The 19,376-nt window shown below is 38.1% G+C and overlaps 1 long non-coding RNA gene across 2 annotated transcripts in view; it reads left to right on the top strand.

The window, feature by feature from the left end:
• Positions 1-200: 200 nt before the first annotated feature.
• Positions 201-19,376, top strand: part of LOC148130977 (uncharacterized) — an 84,477-nt gene continuing 65,301 nt past the window's right edge. Inside the window, exon 1 of one of the 2 annotated variants that reach the window (XR_015749532.1) lies at positions 201-273. This is a non-coding gene — a long non-coding RNA (uncharacterized LOC148130977). The remainder of the gene's footprint in view (positions 274-19,376) is intronic. The other variant, XR_015749531.1, reaches the window with a different exon arrangement.

The raw sequence follows: 19,376 nt of genomic DNA on the forward strand, positions 1-19,376 counted from the left end.
TACAGAGAGTCACCTGCGTGCAGATTAGGGAAGTTGAGAAAAAGTTGGGGAAAGGGTGAGAAGAAGAAAGGACTAGGGAGTCTCAGCAGTGGTGGCTACTACCGGTTCGGACCAGCTCTAGCAAACCGGTAGTTCCGGTGAGCAGTTGGCCCCGCCCACCAACCTCTGCCCTTTCCTGTCCTATATTTCCCTGTTGTGTTAGCTCAGCTCATTTGTGCAGCCCAGCGGATTGCCACGCCTCAGCTGTTTTATTCACCAGCGCTGACATAGAAGGTAAGTTTTTAAGCTTAAAATGGGTGGTTTTTGAACGCTGCGCATGCGCATGCAAAGCACACGATTACCGGTTGTTAAACTGGTTGCAGCCCACCACTGAGTCTAAGGCAGGGGTGTCCAACCTTGGCAACTTTAAGACTTGTGGACTTCAACTCCTAGAATTGAAGTCTTAAAGTTGCCAAGGTTGGACACCCCTGGTCTAAGGCAACATAAGAATTACAGGTTATAGGAGATTCACCATTGAAGAATCAGCACAGAGGTCATTGGGCAGTGTCAGCCGGAAGCAACTAGAACCACTTGTGAATAATCTCAAGCAGAAGTTTTATTCTATATGCAAATACTGCCATTAAGTTCTTGGAGAACCAAGCTATATTGTTTAGCAATTTGGCAGTCATCCTTCCAACAAAACTTTTAAGTCCTTCCTTTCCTCCTTCCTTCCCATCTTCCTCTCTCTCTTCTTTTCACCCATCTTCCTCCCTCTCTCCCTCCCTCCTTCTTCCTCATCTCCTATGTATATAGTGGCATTTTTAAAGTATTTAACTTACTAAATGTGTTAGATAGTTTTTAGACTAGGTTTTTAATTATTATTATTATTATTTTAATTTTTAAATACTTGTTGTGTGATTGTGATGTGGTGTTTGGGGCACTGTGCTGGAGTAGCTTTCAAATTTCATTGTATTTGTGGAATGCAATGACAATAAAGGTAAAATTCAAAATTCCTTCTCTCCCTCTTTTCCTACCTTCCTATCTCCTTCCCTCCCTCTTTTCCTTCCTTCCTTCCTTCCTTCCTTCCTTCCTTCCTTCCTTCCTTCCTTCCTTCCTTCCTTCCTTCCTTCCTTCCTTCCTTCCTTCCTTCCTTCCTTCCTTCCTTCCTTCCTTCCTTCCTTCCCTTCTCTCTCTCCACGTACATGGACCTGAACCTTCACATGGATGTATTTTGAAACTGTTGTTCAAATATTTGTAGTCTTTACACAGAAGAGCTCTTTAAACTGAATGAAAATTATCAAAATAGCATTGGAAAGGGCCCTTGCTTGAATGCACTACAGGCATCGACAGCCCTCCAATGTCCAATACAGCACGCAAAAGGGCTTGGAAGTAATGCAGTAGGTCACACTTAAATGAGTTTCTCCCAAAGAGTATAACTTTAATAAGATAAACTGCCTTTGCACTAAAACCACAGCATCAGAGAAAGATAATAACACAATACAGATCACTTAAATGAATCTTCTGTTAGAGGAAATAGCCAGGCAAAAGAGAGCAGCTGTAGCACCATGAAAAAGAGGACAAAAATACCAAGAAGGAGGGGAAGACCACCTCTTAAAAGAATCAATTTTGCTGTGTATCAGAGCAAAACGCAAAACGTTAACAACTTGAAGGCCGAGGGTTAAGTGGGCAGAAGCTTTTTTATTATTATTATTTTTCCCCCTTGTCTTCGGCAAAATCAATCCGCAGAAGAAAGTTTTAAAAGAACAGTTATCTGAAAGAAACTCTGTACAGCATGAAGCAAACAATAAAAAGGTGGAAGATAACTGGCCTTTTCAGATAGATATTTTGCTATCTATTTATATTTATTTAAGCAACTGCATACCAAGATCTAAAAAGCCGTCGAAAAGAACATCAGCCCAATTTTGTGGGTGTGTTTGTGGGTGTGGATAGCACTCTGGGGAAGTTGAATTTGGTGGATTTGTAAAAATGGCATTGACAAAATAGGGCAGCTCTGTCATCTTTTGCGCTGAGAAGGAACAACATTTAATGAGCTTAAACATTTAATTGTCCTCCTGCTCTGGGACCATCTGCTTTTGTATTGACCTGGAAAGTTCAGCAGCAATTTTCATTGGCCTGTGCATTTAATGTTGTCAGCTGCCCAGAGTCATCCCATGAGGGGAGGGGTGCAAAACAAATTTAATATAAATAAATTGTTGTATTTGTATATCGAACATTACAGTTGCATTGATAAAGCAATGATTCAGATGAATGGCACGTACAGAGACAAAGACTTATGGCTGCATGAAAGCAGATGCTGAAGGCCTCATTTTCTTACAGATAAAAGATTCACGATTGTGTACATATTTAGCAAAGAAATGTTGAGATTTCCAGATTACATTTTACAAGCTTGGGTTTTATTTTATGGAATCAGATTCAGAGAAAGCTATAAATGTTACAGTCAGTAAAACGCTGCTTCATAGAACTGGGTGAATTTTCAAGCAATCAAGCAATCAGAATAGAATTGGAAGGGACCTTAGAGATCTTCTATCTAAACCCCTGATCAAGCAGGAAACCCGATACCATTTCAGAAAAATGGTTGTTCAATCTCTTCTTAAAAACCCCAGTGATGGAGCACCTGCAACTTCTGAAGGCAAAGCTGATCCACTGATCAATTGTTCTTACTGTTAGAAAGTTTCTCCTTAATTCCAGGTTGCTTCTCTCCTTGATTAGTTTCCCTCCATTGCTTCCTGTCCTGCCTTCTGGTGCTTTGGAAAATAAGTTGACCCCCTCTTTTTTGTGGCAGCTCCTCAAATACTGGAATACTGCAATTATGTCACCGTGGTCCTTCTTATCTCTAGACTGGCCATACCTAATTCCTGCAACCACTCATATGTTTAGTCTCCAAACCTTTAATCATCTTAGTTGTTCTTCTCTGCACTTTTTCCAAAGTCTCAACATTTATTTTTGTAATGTGTGAACCAAAACTGGATGCCATATTCCATATGAAATTAACAGTAAATCAAACATTACATTAAACTGCTGACAAAAATGCATGGGATCATGCATTTATTCTTAGCAAGGAATGCCGTATGAGACACGGTTAGAACGAAAGCTTTATCTTACTGGGGGAAAAGGGCTCTATGAAAACCTCTTAACCAAATATGTTATAAGGAATGGAGGTCAATATTTATTGGTCTATCTAGTGATGACTATAGACCAGTGATGGGATTCAATTTTTTTTTTACTACTGGTTCTGTGGGTGTGCGTGGCAGGGGAAGGATGCTGTAAAATCCCCATTCTCTCCGCACCCCACTAACCTGCTTTCCAGCTCCGTTCTTCTGTGCAGGGCAACCAAAGAAGACCCAGCTGATCAGCTGGCGCTTGGGAGGCAGAGAATAGATGGGGGGGGGCAGTCAGAGGTGGTATTTGCTGGTACTCTGAACTACTCAAAATTTCCTCCAGAATTGGTCAGACCCTGCTGAATACCACCTCTGCTATGGACGATTGTGGTTTGGAATGCAGGAACAATTAATAAATTAATTAAATGAAAGAGAAACATGCTCAAGGAAAGAAAACTATAACACAGCTGAATGAAAGCAGCCTGAAGGTGATGAACGTCTGCAGAGAAGTGAAGATGCAGCTTTAATTATGAATGAAATATACATCAGAAAGTGTGAATTGATGTCATGTGTTGTTGTGTGTGGCTGAAAGTAAGAATCCATAGATTTGTGACTGCTGCATATACTGCTCCAGTGAATGTTGATAATAATGATATTCATTCAGAATATCGCACAATGATTTCGAGATCAGTTGCTAGTGCTTATTAGGAACTGATCTCGAAATCTTTGTGCGATATTCTGAATGAATATCATCTAGAGGAGAAATTATTTGTTAGGTGACATGAATGCATGGACCAGAACACACTGAGAGAGTACAGAAAATGTGACTGACCCCATAGCAGACTCAAGAATCAATAAGATTGAGACTTCCGTTTGAAGGGCTTCGGCGACAGACAGGAATCCACGATCGTGCATGGTTTCTGCCTGGGCTCGCCGCTGGAGCACCCCGAGCTGGCTGGTTTCGGGGCTAAGCAACCCCGTAGAGGTGGTGAAGAAGGGGGAGACTGCCAGCAGGGTCGAGGAGAGCTGCATCTCTCCTCCTCAGCTGGTCAAACTCCCTTTCCCGAAGGTGGTAGGAGCAGTGGTCAGAAATGGCCACCTCAAAGAAGTACTCAAACCGGAAAAGAACGTGCAGGAGGAAGATAAGAAGTGAAAGTTTTGGCTGACCGGGCTCAGTTGAAACAGCAATAACTAAGGTACCCTGGAATTTAAATTTTATAAGAAATAACATCGCTCCCAAAGAAGAGTCGGAAGCAGCGAAAGAAAGTGAAAAGGGAAAGGTTTGGCTTTTTTTTCTTCTCTCTCCTTCCTTATATTGACAATTAAGAATAAGAAATTGGAAAAATCCACTTTGGCATCAACAGGCAATTAAGCTGAAAATATAACTAAATGCCAAAGGGACAATAAAGATTTCTGGACATTAAAAACTTTTTCTTCTATAAGCAGGAAGGGAGAGAAAAAGAATAAGGGCAGGATCTGGAAGAGGGAGGAGACTGCCTGGACTTTAAAAGAATCTAAAGTAAATTTCAATAAGACTTCTAAAAGATACTTTTTAACTGAAACTTTGCAACTAAATAGTAACCCCAGGAAGAGAAAGTGGGAAAAAAAGAAAGAGCAAAAAGAAACAGTTTGTGTGTATTTGGATTACTTGGTGACTTTTGGATTTTTGGCTATTAAATTTTAATGACTAAAATCAATCGGGTGGTTGTTTAAATTTTTTTACAATGGCATCACTTTGCGATGAATTGAAAATGGAACTTAAAAAGTACAAAGAAGAGGCACAAGAAGGGAAGGGTTCCTTTGGCTTCGTTTTTCAATTCTTAGAAATGGAGATTTGGAACTATGAGAAACAACAAGAAAAGACTGCAAAACAAGAAGACTGGGACAAAGAAGAAGCCATCTTTAATGAACAAGTAACTATGTGGGGAAGAAAAAGGAAAGGGGGGAAAGAGGATGGAGAATTTAAGATTTAAAAAAACAACCAAAGAAAAGAAAAATAATTCGAAAAATAAGTATAATACTGGAAAACAACAGAAAAGGGGACATACAGAAGAGGGAAGTAGAGGTAGAGAGACAAAGGGGTAAAAAGGGGAGGGAGAAGAAGAGAGGGAAGAAGGAAAGGAAAAGAAGTCACAAAGGTCCGGAGCAAGATATAAAGAAACAGGATAGAGATAATGGGTAAAAATTTAACTGAAAGGAGGATTCTGTAAAGGTACATGAGATTGTGTTGTTATATTTGAAATAGAAATAACTTTAGAAAATTGGAAACAACATATGATTAGAATGAGGGATAGAATGGTTAGTGTAATTTAGTGAAATGTTTGTGAATAAAGTAAATGAAATAAAATAAATGAGAAAATTGAATTAGGAAGGAATGGGAACACTTTAATTAGTCAATGTTTTATAAAATATAAGAGGGGGGGAATTGATTATGGAAAGCTAATTATTGTTCCCATAGAGGTATGATATTTAATTGAAAAGTAACGTGAAAAATCTTAAGACTTTAATGAATTTTAATATTAATGATAGAATTGAATTGGAATGGAATGTTGTTTTAATTATATACATACATATATATATATATATATATATATATATATATATATATATATATATATATATATATATATATATTATAAGAATATTGTGTGTAGTTTAAGAATGTACCATACAGAATCCGAATGGAAGCTATGTATTATATTGAGTGTTATAACTTTAGGGGAAAGATATAAAGGCGTCATACTCCAATCAGTAACTATAGGAGAAATTTTGTTTAATGAGAAACGATAATAGACAATTGAAACAGGACAGACAAAAATATAAATATAATGATTTGAATTGAGATGAAATAAATATAATAAAATTGAGGAAATTAAAAGAGGGGAGAAGCTATGTAGAAAATATAAAATTGTAATAAGATATGGAATAGAATATAAAAATGAGCATGAACCTGAAATTGTGTCTGCACGAAGAAATGTAACCCGGGATTACGCTGCTTTCAAAAAAGATGTTTTAATTGTGTTTCTTTTCTTTTTGTGAAAACTCAAATAAAATTTACAAAAAAAAAAAAAAAAAGAATCAATAAGGTTGACGACTTGTGAATACCTGCTGTTTCAGAAGGTCTGTTTCAAATATCTGGTTTAAACATAATTTTATGGATGGTCGTATGTACCCCTGGATGAGAAATGAATACTATAAATCTAAAAGCAGTTTGATTTTATTGCCAAAGATGAAACAGTCACAGAATGAAATGTCTATGGAGTTTCTCAATCATCCAGGTCATGGTTGTCCCAAAGTGGATTATAGAAGGAACAGATCAGACATCCAGCCCTTGCTTATCAATTGCCAGTTTTAAGTTTCTGGGTGTTACCATAAAAGAGGACCTGACCTAGGGTGCTCACATTGCAGCACTGGTCAGAAGGGTCCAGCAGAGATTGTACTACCTGAGACTTCTCAGAAAACAACAACTGAATGAGAAACTGCTGGTGACCTACCACTGCACCTCTGTATGGTTTGCCAATTGCACAGTGGCAGATAGGAAAGCACTCCAAAGTGTTAACGTCCAGAAGATCGTTGGTTGCCCTCTCCCCTCTTGGGAAGAGCTTTATAGCTCCCGCTGCCTTAAGAAAGTTCAAAACATTCTCAAAGATCCATCTCATCCTGGGAATCCTTTTTTTGAACTATTACCATCTGGCAGACAGTACAGGATAATAAAAACAAGGACAAACCGGCTGAAAAACAGCTTCAATCCCAGGGCAGTAGCTCTGTTGAATTCTGCTGTACAGTGTGGAGGGTGAAGGATGTGTATTTGTGTTTATTTTTATGGTCATGGTCATGATGTGCACTGAAGATGGTGTTTGATTTCGTTGTATGAGGTGCAATGACAATAAAGTAAAGTAAACTAAAACTAAACAAAGGTGCTTTTCAAAAGGCAACTGGACTTCCTTGTTTTGCTTGAAGACATTTTGCTTCTCACCCAAGAAGCTTCTTCAGTTCTGATGTCTGATGTCAGAACTGAAGAAGCTTCTAGGATAAGAAGTGAAACATCTTGAAACAAAACAAAGGAAGTCCAATTGCCTTTTGAAAAAGCACCTTTGGGACAAGCATGACTTGGATGACTAAGAATCTTTATAGACATCTTGGCGGAATAATACACTGATAATTATACAAGAATGCTTGTGATGACAGTAGTATTGATGGCAGTATGAAAGTATGCATACTTTTGAGGGCAGATAATTTTTTTGTCGGCTGAATAATTTGCGGCTAATGTTAAATACATTGTATGATGCATTGTGGAGTATGGATCTGAAAATTAGTGTATCAAAAACCAAGATAGTTTTGATAGAGAAAATGCACTGGCTTATAAATAAATGATGAAAACTAAATAGAATAATTTGTGTGTACTTTGCAACAGAATGTTTATTTTCAAATGAAACAACAGATTATTAAGAAGAATGAATATTGATAAAAATGCAATACATGATCTGTAACAAGGAATGAATGTTTATGATAAGAAACCAAAAAGGTTTTTTTTTTTTTATAAAAGTATGATTCTGCCTTCTTTGTTCTAAGGAAGAGAAAGTTGCGTAAACCAGGAGTAACAAAAATAAGTTTAGTGCAGTGAGAATATTTGCTGAAAATTATTCATATTTATAGCCAACAATGAAGATGGCCTCAGCTATGGAGAATTAAGAAGTGTGCATGGTACAATGTAGTGAGAGAAGGCCTCAGAATGAATACAATAGTTGTATAGGTAAAATGAAGACCAAAGTGGAGGTAAATATATGATGGAGGAGTGAATGGATCAAGAGGAAAGGGAAGGCTGAGAAAATCCAGGCTAGATGGGAGAAATTAAATGTTCAGAAAGAGAATATCAGTAGGCAATGTGAACAGAGAATGGATATAACAGAATAAGAGTTGGAAGGGACCTTGGAGATCATCTAGTCTAATCTCCTACTCAAGCAGGAAACCCTACACCATTTCAGACAAATGACTGCCCAATCTTTTCTTAAAAACTTCCAGTGTTGGAGCATCCACAATTTCTGGAGGCTAGTCCAGATTAATTGTTCTAACTGTCCGGAAATTTCTTCTTAGTTCTAGGTTTGATTTCTCCTTGATTAGTTTCCATCCATTGCTTCTTCTCCTGCTCTCAGGTGCTTTGGAGAATAGCTTGACTCCCTCTTGTTTCTGGCAGCCCCTGAGATATTGGAACACTGCTATCATGTCACCCCTAGTCCTTCTTTTCATTAAATTAGACATACTCAGTTCTTGCAACCGTTCTTCATATGTTTTAGTCTCCAGTCTCCTAATCATATTCCTCAAATCATACAATGCTCCTCCATCTTCAAATTTGCACTAATCTGCCATTTGCCCTGTTGCTTGTTTGGCCAGGAAGAGTTCAGAAAATTTATGTCAGTTAAAATGTCCACGTACTGAAAGATTTACAGCAGTTGTCATTATTTTCTGGGTACAGTTTAAAAGGGAGGAGGTATTTATTTGTCTGATTATTTATTATGCATGTCCTCTCTTTTCTCTAGAAACTAAAGTTGGTGGACAAGGGGTCATCCTTCATTTTTAACCTCACAGTAATATCGTGCTGTGAAAAAAGAAAAATACAAAGTCACCCACAGTGGTAGGATTCAAATTTTTTTACTACCAGTTCTGTGGGTGTGGCTTGGTGGGCGTGGTGTGGCTTGGTGGGCGTGGCAGGGGAAGGTTATTGCAAAATCCAATTCTCTCCCCACCCCACTACCTACTTTCCAGCTCCGTTCTCCTGTGCAGGGCAACAAAAGAAGACCCAGCCAATCAGCTGGGACTCGGGAGGCGGAGAATAGATGGGGGCGGGGCCAGTCAGAGGTGGGATTTGCCAGTTCTCCAAACTACTCAAAATTTCCATTACCGGTTCTCCAGAACTGGTCAGAACCTGCTGAATACCACTTCTGGTCACCCAGTAATATGTGCAGTTAGAGATTTGAATCTAAGTTTCCTTGTTCCTACCGGTACTAGTCCAACTTTCTAATGACTAAATTACACTTGAAAACCAGCACACTTAGTGCCTGATTGCTACAAACCAAGATATTGGTAACAAATTCTGATTTTTAAAAAAAATACAACTGTCATAAACATTTGGATTCACAGGAACAGAATAACTCCATGGAGTATGTTAATTTTCTCTTTTCCTCCTTTGGAAAAAAAATATTGTCCTTCCAAACAAAATTTTTGCAATATTTAAGTCATTTTATTTTATATATAAATGTCCAGTTTAATTATATTTTGTTTTACTTTAGTAAACTTTGTTGTGGTGGTCATGTTGACCTTAATAAGATTTTTTTGGATAGAAAACTGATGTATTAGTCAAACAGACAAACAAATATTGGGTCTTATACCACCTTACTTATTTCTTAAAATATGCATTTATTTAAAATAGCAAATGCAAATATTTAGGCAAAATTGCATTCTTGTGGGGTTTTTTTTGGAAGATTTTGCTTGCTGAAGTGAGGGTGTTGGGATGAACAAATAACATGAGCCCACCCCAAAAATCACAATGTTCATATATTGGAAAAGCCCTGAATTTAAATCTCACTTAGCAAAGCCAAAATTTACTTCTTGAAATATATCAATATTTGTTTTGTTATTAAAGGTCTTATACGTATGTGCAGGAAATTTTTCAGTCAAAGTTAGAATTTATTGAAAGTGACTAAAGACCAAGAGAAAATAATTAGCAGAAAAATACATCTCAAATACGTTGTTCATAATTTCTGCATATATAATTAATATCTAAAAAGGCAATACTGCCTTAAATGTAACTATGGAGGTGAAGAATCAGAAAAGAATCAAGAGAGATTTTTCTCTTGTTTATAGTTTTTAAGTGGCAGCTTGATAGGATTTGAGCTCATGCTCAGGTCTGGAAATCAAAATGTGAATTGCCTAAAAATGAATACCTGGCACCATCACTGAATTCCACCACCAACACCATCCCCATGTTTAAAAATATGAAATTACACGGTAAAAGGAAGTGATAAAGCCCCCATCAAAGTTCTGGGAATGCACCCACCTGTTTGCACATGTTCCTTGCTCGCAGAGCAGGACATTTCTCATCTTACCTGTTAATCCACCACTTGGACATATTTGGAACGAGAGCTAATCCCAACTCCCTGGTTTTGATTTCAAAGTGATTAGAAAGAGGGAGGGAGCAGGAATTGTGCATCTACCAAAAGGTTAAAAGTTTAGTTTCTTATACTTCTCTTTGAATAAAACAAGAATCATCTAGGAAGGCCATCTTCCCTGTTCTAAAAGAAGGCCTAATATTAATAGGATCACAGGAAGGGTTAGTACCACTTTATAATGCCTTGGTAAGACTCTCCCTGAAATATTGCATCCAGTTTCGATTGCCACGATATAAAACAGATGTTGAGAAAGAAAGAGTCCAGAGAAGAGCAACAAAGATCTCTGGACTGTTTTTTTTTCTCAGCATCTTTTTTATATCATGGGGGACTGGAGGCAAAAGCATATGAAGAACGGTATGTCTGGTGTAGTGAAAAGAAGGACTACCACAAAGAAGAGGGAGTCAAGCTATTCTCCAAAGCACCTGAGGGCAGGGCAGGAAGCAATGGATGGAAACTAATCAAGGAGAGAAACAACCTAGAACTAAAGAGAAATTTCCTGACAGTGAGAATAATTAACCAGTAGAACAGCTTGCCTCCAGAAGTTGTGAGTACTCCCACATGGGAGGTTTTAAAGAATGGATTGGACAACTCTTTGTCTGAAATGGTATAGGGGTTTCCTGCCTGAGCAGGTGGTTGGATTTGAAGACCTCCAATGTGCCTTCCAGTTCTGTGTTTCCCCCAAAATAAGACCCTGTCTTATATTTTTTGCCACCCAAAAAGGCACCAGGTCTTATTTTGGGGTGATGTCAGAGGCCTACAGGAAAGCTATGCCAGCCTTGCCAGCTGCAGAAGAAATGGGCCGGCAAGGCAGATGTTGGGGTGTGCGAGGCCTGACTACAACTGTCCAAAGGTAGGTAGTAGGGCAGCTCCACCCCACATCCCCACCCTAGCTTCATTTTTACCCATCCACTCTGGAGTGGGCGGGATCTTAATTAGGGCTTATTTTTGGGGGGGTAGGGCTTATATTGGCTGCACATGTAAAAATCAAGCTAGGACTTGCTTATAGAGTAGGTCATATTTTCAGGGAAATGGGGCATTCTATTCTAAGAATTAGAAAATGGACTAGAATTGATTAGAAAAGTTTGGAGACCCCCTGCTCTATATAGATTAAATCAAAACATATTTAGCTATAATTTCTGATCACTCTGGCAAAATGCTGCTCATTTTTTCCTGGAAGCGAATCTCACATTAGAAAGTAACAGGCAGGGGAAATGGGGTATAAGGTTCCGATTTCTGCTCTACCACAAAATTATTTCTAGGACCTGAACTGCTGTTATAGGGCTTTGCTAGTACCACCCTATGTTTTTGGGAGGAAGTGTAGCTTTCATATATAACAAATAAGAAGGGTCTATTTCAAAATAGGGGAAGGAAGAAATTGATTCCATTTCCACATAACCTTTTTAATTTAAAAATAATGCACAAAAAAACTATTTTTTAAAGCATCAAGACCAATATCCTTCATACAGGACATTATTAAGTGCGGCATTATCAAGAAGATTATGGTCTTCTTACTTCAGAACACTAATTATAGTGTTTGTGGTTTCACGTTAATATGGTACAAGCTCGGCTATTTTGAATATTCTAAACAGGCACCGCCATGCCTTGGAAGAGACATCTGTATAATAAGGCTGAGATTTGGAAAGAGGGAAGGGATGGATAAAATTGGCATGCAAACTTAGTCCAACAAAGGGTTTTCAAAGAAAATAGGGGAGGAAATCCTGTTTTACAGACATCTTTAAAAAATATATTTTTGACCACCCCTGCTTCCTAGATGTATCTTTTTTAGTAGCGTTACATGTAATTTTAATCTGATTGCAGCAGACCTGAATGTTAGCTACTTTGATTAAGTCTGTGTGATTAGAGAAAAACCGTCCCCCTCTTCCTCTCTCTCTCTCTCTCTCTCTCTCTCTCCCTCTCTCCCCCCCACATACATTCATAGATAGATAATAGATAGAAGATAGATAGATAGATAGATAGATAGATAGATAGATAGATAGATAGATAGATAGATAGATAGATAGATAGATAGATAGATAGATAGATAGATAGATAAGGAGAAATAGAGATATAGAGGTAGAGATAGAGTAGAGAGACAGATGCAGAGAGATAGAGAGATGCAGAGAGTATAGAGACAGAAATAGATAGATAGATGATAGAGAGACAGAAAGGCAGACAGAAAAAATAGATAGATACATAGATTAGACAGACATACACACAGACAGATACACAGATATTTACAGATATATATTCTCAAATACCTCTTGTGTATTTAAATCTGAACTTTGAGAGAGGCTGAGGTCATTTGAATCCTTGATTGGATGCAACTTTCACTGAAATTAGCCGAACTATCTGGGAGCTTTAAGTATATACTCGGATTTCTGAAGGACTTGGTTTTGAGTAGCCTAATTTGAGATGTTACCCATTGGAGGCCATTCAACCTGTTACCAGGGCTTTTCTGTTGAGTTAACCATGCATTCAAAAGTGGCTATATGAAGTGTGTGTCAAACATGCTTGTTCAAGAAAGGTTTGATACTTGATGATCAAAAGCTTCTGATGGTAGAAGAATGAAATAAAATGATAGTCATTTCTATTGTGCAACTGTGATCATATAAAACACATGCCCAAGTTTGAAAACAGACTCGTTTGCACAATCTACTGGAGTTTGTTATTTTTATTGCAGCACAGGTCAAAAGAGATTATACTACCTGAGACTTCTCAGGAAACAACGGAATGAAAAACTGCTGGTGACTTTCTACTGCTGCACCATAGAGAGTATTTTAACTTACTGCACCTGTGCATGGTTTGCCAATTGCACCGTGGCAGATAGGAAAGCACTTCAGAGGGTTAACGTCATTGCCCTGAGGATCATTGGTTGCCCTCTCCCCTCATTGGAAGAGCATTAAAGCTCCTGCTGCCTTAAGAAAGTTCAAAACATTCTCAAAGATCCATCTCATCCTGAGCACCCTTTTATTTGAACTATTACCATCTAGCAGACGGTACAGGACAATAAAACAAGGACAAACAGGCTGAAAAACAGCTTATATCCCAGGGCAGTAGCCCTGTTGAATTCTACAGTATAGTGCAATATTCTACTGTATAGTTTCAATTCAATTGTATAGAATGTGAAGAATGTGTGTTTTTGTTTGTTTTTTAATGTATAATGTACACTGAAGATGGCATTTAATTTTGTTGTATAAGGTGCAATGACAATAAAGTAATCTATCTGTCTGACTGTCTGTCTGTCTGTCTTACATGGTCTACTGTCAGTCTTCTCTTTGTTAGCCTCCTGAATAACTCCAGTCTACTTTGTTATTTGATGGATTAATGCAATGATCCCCACAGTTTCCGATTCTATGGATTAGCAGCTGGTGCAAATGCACTCGCCCACTGCTTGTGCAGCCCAGTTCCCAATGGACTGTGGACCAGTACCGATCCACGAACTGGGGGTTGGGAACCCAATGGATTAATGTACAGAACAAATTTAGGAAATGGGCCACTTTAGCAAATTGCTCAAATATACATTGTGGACACAAAGCCTACTTATTCAGGACTTGATGGTATGTGACAGCCAGTTTACAATCCTCCCCGTTCAATTGTGTCTGATTTTTGGAGACATCCTGGAAACGTAGGGGTGACATGATAGCAATGTTCCGATATTTGAGGGGCTTCCAATTCTGTTATTCTGTTCGGTTATTCTGTTTTGTAGGGAAGATACCAAAACATGGAACGAACACACAAAAACACCTGGTAGATGGAAAATAGACACCTTTTTAATACACAAGATAAGATGTCTATGCATCTGTGTGATAAGTCTCTCCTTGCCAGGTGAAATAGCACAAAGCAGCAAAAGTATTGCTCCATGATAATCTGTATGTCTAGACTGAGTTTTGGTTTCACGGTACTTTCAGCAGAAATATTGCTATGGAGAATTTCCAAACACCCCCAGTTTCTATTGACAAATGTAATCCTTCCTCTTCTGTTCATCAGGGAGGGACTTGCGTATTATTTTGAAAAGATCTAGACTAGACAGCTCCCTCAAGTTTCTACATTTATATTTTACTTCCAGTATTACCAAAAAAGTGTGTTTTACTAGGGAAAACTAAGTGACTTCATTTAATTCCCATCCATTCTAAAGATTTTTCCTTTCTCTCCTCCATCCCACATCTTCAAGGTAAAAAAAAAAAATCAAATGAAAAAACTGCCTTGCATCTATCTTACAGATTTTAATGCATATGTTGGTGTTGAGGCATTCATAATAAATAAATAATATGTTTGACAAATAATAATCCAAAAGAATACCTTATGCAGTTATGCAGTTGCCTTTTTAAAAAAAGACTCACTCACACACATGGCGGAGGTGGTGGTGGAATGAGAGATAGAGAGATAGATATAGAGAGATTATAGAGAGACAGAAATAAATAGATGGAGATAGATAGATAGATAGATAGATAGATAGATAGATAGATAGATAGATAGATAGATAGATAAGTAGATGATGGATGGATAGATGATGGATAGATCAATGATGGATAGATATATGATGGATATATACGTAGATAGATAGATAGATAGATAGATAGATAGATAGATAGATAGATAGATAGATAGATAGATAGATAGATAGATAGATAGATAGATAGATAGATAGATAGATAGATAGATAGATAGATAGATAGACAGAGAGACAGACAGAGACAGAGCAGAGAGAGAGAGAGAGAGACAGAGAGATGATAAATAGATGATGGATAGATCGATGATGGATAGATGCTAGATAAATGAGTGATAGATAGGATAGAGAGATGCTAGATAGATACATAGGTGATAGATAAATAAATGATGGATAGATAAATGATAGATGATACGAGAGATGAAAGAGAAGGAGAGGGAGAGGGGAAGATGTACTGGGTGTCTTGGCACACAGCAGCATCTCATTCAAGCCATCCTTAAGCAAACTAGGGGTGCAAAACCAAGAGAAAACCATACCAACTATTAGATGTGCAAAACACATTTAAGGGCTATGACAACAACCACCAGTTGCCCCACCTTGTCTTCATGAACAATGGCTTCCAAACAAGATTATAGCTGAACAGCCCAGTCTCTGGGAAGCCTCCTGCCACTCAGAAAGTGTTAATGTTAAAGGAGTGAGGCACTAATTTTGATCTTTGCTCTCTATATTTTGGGGATAGGCATTTGCTTCTTTCATTTTTAAGGGTTGATGGATTGTTATGATGCTAGAGCCAAGATATCCAAGCATTTTGATGAAAGTTGGCCTACTGGGTTTACCTACCATACTCAGCAAAATCTAAACAGAACATACTGTGGATCGGAATAAAGTTTTAAATAAAAGTTTTATCTGTTGCATCACTGCCAAATCAGCTTCCATTTGTGTCAATTGTATGAAACTCTTGAATAGGTACACTAGAACAAATAACCTATTATCTGAACTCATTCTCTGCATCTCCATGTTGCCCCTTAAAATATGAGTTAGAGGACCAGCAGGCAATTTGTGGTATCCCCCTTCTCATTTATGAAAGGACCCACTCCCCATATTAATAATTTTTGTTTTTGTAGGCGAGGGAGTGGCAGAACCTGGGGGGCAGAGTTAAAAGAGGGCTCAGCCTAGAATCCTTACATAGCCATAAGTGAGCTAAGTCCAACCCTTCTTGAATTGTGTAACTCTAAGGAAGTGCTAACTGTTAGTTGAAGAAGGTTCCTATGCATAAACACGATTAGCCATAAATCAATTTAATTGGATATTCACCTGATCTTTTGCGTATGACAGTTTCTTGCCTATCTCAATAGTAACAGCAACAAAAGCCACAAAAGAAAAGGTTTCAAGGGCCCAGTAAGAAATAAGGACATCTTGATGTCATTCAGTGAGTTCCTGGCAGTATTTTTGTCATCACTTTCCCACTTTCAGAATGGTTTAGCCAACACCATTTGTTCTGTCTTTTAGAAGGTAAGCCCAGGCCACCGGTATACCCTGTGGGTCATTCCAATCATGTCATTTTTCCCCCATAGAGCCAGACGTAATGGAGTAGGCAGGAAGGGAAAGTAGCTGTTACCGAGCTTTGCACTCCTGCCTTTTGTTTGCTTGTCTTTAATTATTTTCAACTACTTCCTCCTCGTCATTATAACAATGGGATGAAATGGTTCTTTTCTAAACGTTGGTGGAGTAAAGGCAGGCAGCAAAGGTTGTTGCAACCTATTATTATGACCTTTCTCTGCTCGGTAATTGTTTAGCAATTTGTACCTGGAGAATCATGTGGTGTGCCACACAAGATACGGGCAGAGTAGTTTGAGGACAGCCAGCATAGTTATTAAGTGCCACTATTACAAGGGAGTTAAACTCCGGTGCTTTAAAAAGCATCAAGTTGAAGGAGCAATGCTAGGATTAATTACTCTGTGTGTGTTTGTGTGTGTGTGTGTACAACAATTATAAGACTATTAATCAGAGCATTCCAAAAAGCGTTGAAAATTCTCTCTCTTGCTTTTGTGATATAGTTTTGCTGTAAGTTATCACCCAGCATTTAAATTATCTTCAATCTATTGGCTCTTAGATGGATTAAAACTTCATCTCCTAGTCTAGTATCAGTTTGGCTAGTAGTTTTGGGAATAATTGTGGTTTGTTAACCCTAAACATCTGTAGGCCACCAAAGCTTGAGGAATCAAGATTCAGAGCTATATGGTACCGTATATGCAAACCCTTGACCTGTATTTAGCCACTGTCTGTATTTAACTTTTTATAACTTTATCCTGTAGTGATGTGTCTCAACGTATTTAGTTTTCAACTGATCGTACACAAAGATGCAGGTGTCAGCCTTGAAAGCCATTTTTTACTTGGAAGCTTCGAGGCTGCCATATTCGGTGCCTGGGAATTTGGGTGGGGGGATTTCATAGTGGGCTAGAAGACAACACATTCTTTCTCAGAGAGTCAAGGACATGTTGCCCTGCACCTGGAGTGGAGTGGAGTGACTGGGATGAAGATTTGAATGGACCATGTGATGGACTGATGGGTGCAAGGGATGGATAATTTTTGCTATGTAAGGAAATTGGGCAGATTATGGTGTTAGTACTGACTGACTACGAAGTTAATTACAGAAGGAGGAAATTGCCTTTAACATATCACAAAAGGCCCTGGGAAGGGGGGAGGCCAAAAATATATATGATCAATCCTCCAATCCCCTCCTTAACATGCATTATGTGTGTATATAAGGAGTAGGGCTTTGATTTCATGGCCATGGCAGCCATGTTGATTTTTCTGACACATGCACAGACATGTGAATTTTATTTTATTTGTTTTATTATTTAGTTTTGTATTATTATTTCATTTATTATTTTATTTATCAAACTTCTATACCGCATAGCTCACCTAACTGGGTTCTTGGTGATTTACAATAAAAAAAACCATAAACTGTTTCAATTCCTTCCCTCAAAATGACGCTATAGAGCACTGCACACTAGAACAACTACACACAAGGACAGTTTTTCCGCAAACGCCATCACTCTGCTAAACAAATAATCCCCTCAACACTGTCCAACTATTTACAAAGTCTGCACTACTATTACTATTAATCTTCTCATCACTCCTTATCACCCATCCCCTCCCACTTGTGAGTGTATGACTATAACTTTGTCGCTTGTATCCTTACGATTTATACTGACTGTTTCCTAGTCTGATTTGATTGCTTATTGTACCCTATGACTATTATTAAGTGTTGTACTTGATGATTCTTGACTCTTGATGAATGTATCTTTTCTTTTATGTACACTGAGAGCACATGCACCAAGACAAATTCCTTGTGTGTCCAATCACACTTGGCCAATAAAGAATTCTATTCTAGTTAGATAAGAGGGGCTTGAGCCCAGACCAAAAAAAAAATTAAGGAAAAACATCTCAGACAACCCCCGTATTAATTCATGTGAAGATAAAAGGAAGGGGAGGGGAGGGAAGCACATTCTGTCTTGCTTTTTATTTATTTATTAAGACTCAAGTATCAAAGATGTACTTAGCTCTGACAATGCTTCAGACAAAAACTCCTTTGAAGCTGTTTCATGAAACTTCACAGCCATAGTCCTTTTTTCATTATTTTATTTCCCCATTTTTGTAGCTACATTATTCCAAGTGGTTGGACTGCTTAAGCAGTTGTGTTGTCCCTCCAGGATGTTAACAATGAAATAATGCTTGGAGGGACTCATCAGGATGATTTCACCCAGTAAAGGTTTCTGGCAACACTGAAGTCTCAAAATAGCCTCCGTCAGATCAGCTTCTGAGCTCTGTTTATTATGGATGTATTACTTGGAACTCTGACAGTGTCTTCAAGAAAACCACAATTAACAGTGTTCATGCACCAAAGCAAAATAATTTTGATGGCAGATTAAGATATGGTTGGAAGAGATGCTTGGCCAAAAAAAAAAAAAAAGCCTATAGTTGGACTTAAGTGTAGCACACAAAATTATCTGCTACAATGTCCTACCAGTCAATGACTACTTCAGCTTCAACCGCAACAATACAAGACCACACAACATATACAAACTCAATGTAAACCGCTCCAAACTTGATTGCAGAAAGTACGACTTCAGCAACAGAGTGGTCAATGCCTGGAATGCACTACCTGACTCTGTTGTTACATCCTCTAACCCTTACTCCTTTAACCTCAAACTATCCACTATTGACCTCACCCCATTCCTAAGAGGTCTGTAAGGGGCATCCATAAGTGTACCATCGTGCCTCCCATCCCTGTCCTATTGTCCCCATTTATTTGTACCTATTTCCTGTATTCTTACTCATGTTTATACTTATACCTATTATCTTGTAAGTGATTGACAAATCCAATCTAATCCAATCCAATCCAATCCAATAAATAAATAAATAAATAATAGAGTTCAGACCAGAATTGTTCCTATTGGGAATCATAGAAGGAAAATATAGTAATGGAATGATATATTTAATGTTGCATGTTATAACTGCTTGCAAGATCGGTCTATGCCCAAAATTGGAAGAATGGGAATATCCCCGAGGAAAGTGAAATAATAAAGAAAATTTGTTTATGAATGGAACACTTTGTGAAACTAAATATCCATTCACAGGAGCCGGGCATCAGTGGTGGGA

The sequence above is a fragment of the Notechis scutatus genome, chromosome 4 (assembly GCF_049901735.1).
Source record: "Notechis scutatus isolate UNSWTSFEM ecotype Mainland chromosome 4, rNotScu1.2, whole genome shotgun sequence".
Classification (NCBI taxonomy): Eukaryota; Metazoa; Chordata; class Lepidosauria; order Squamata; family Elapidae; genus Notechis; species Notechis scutatus.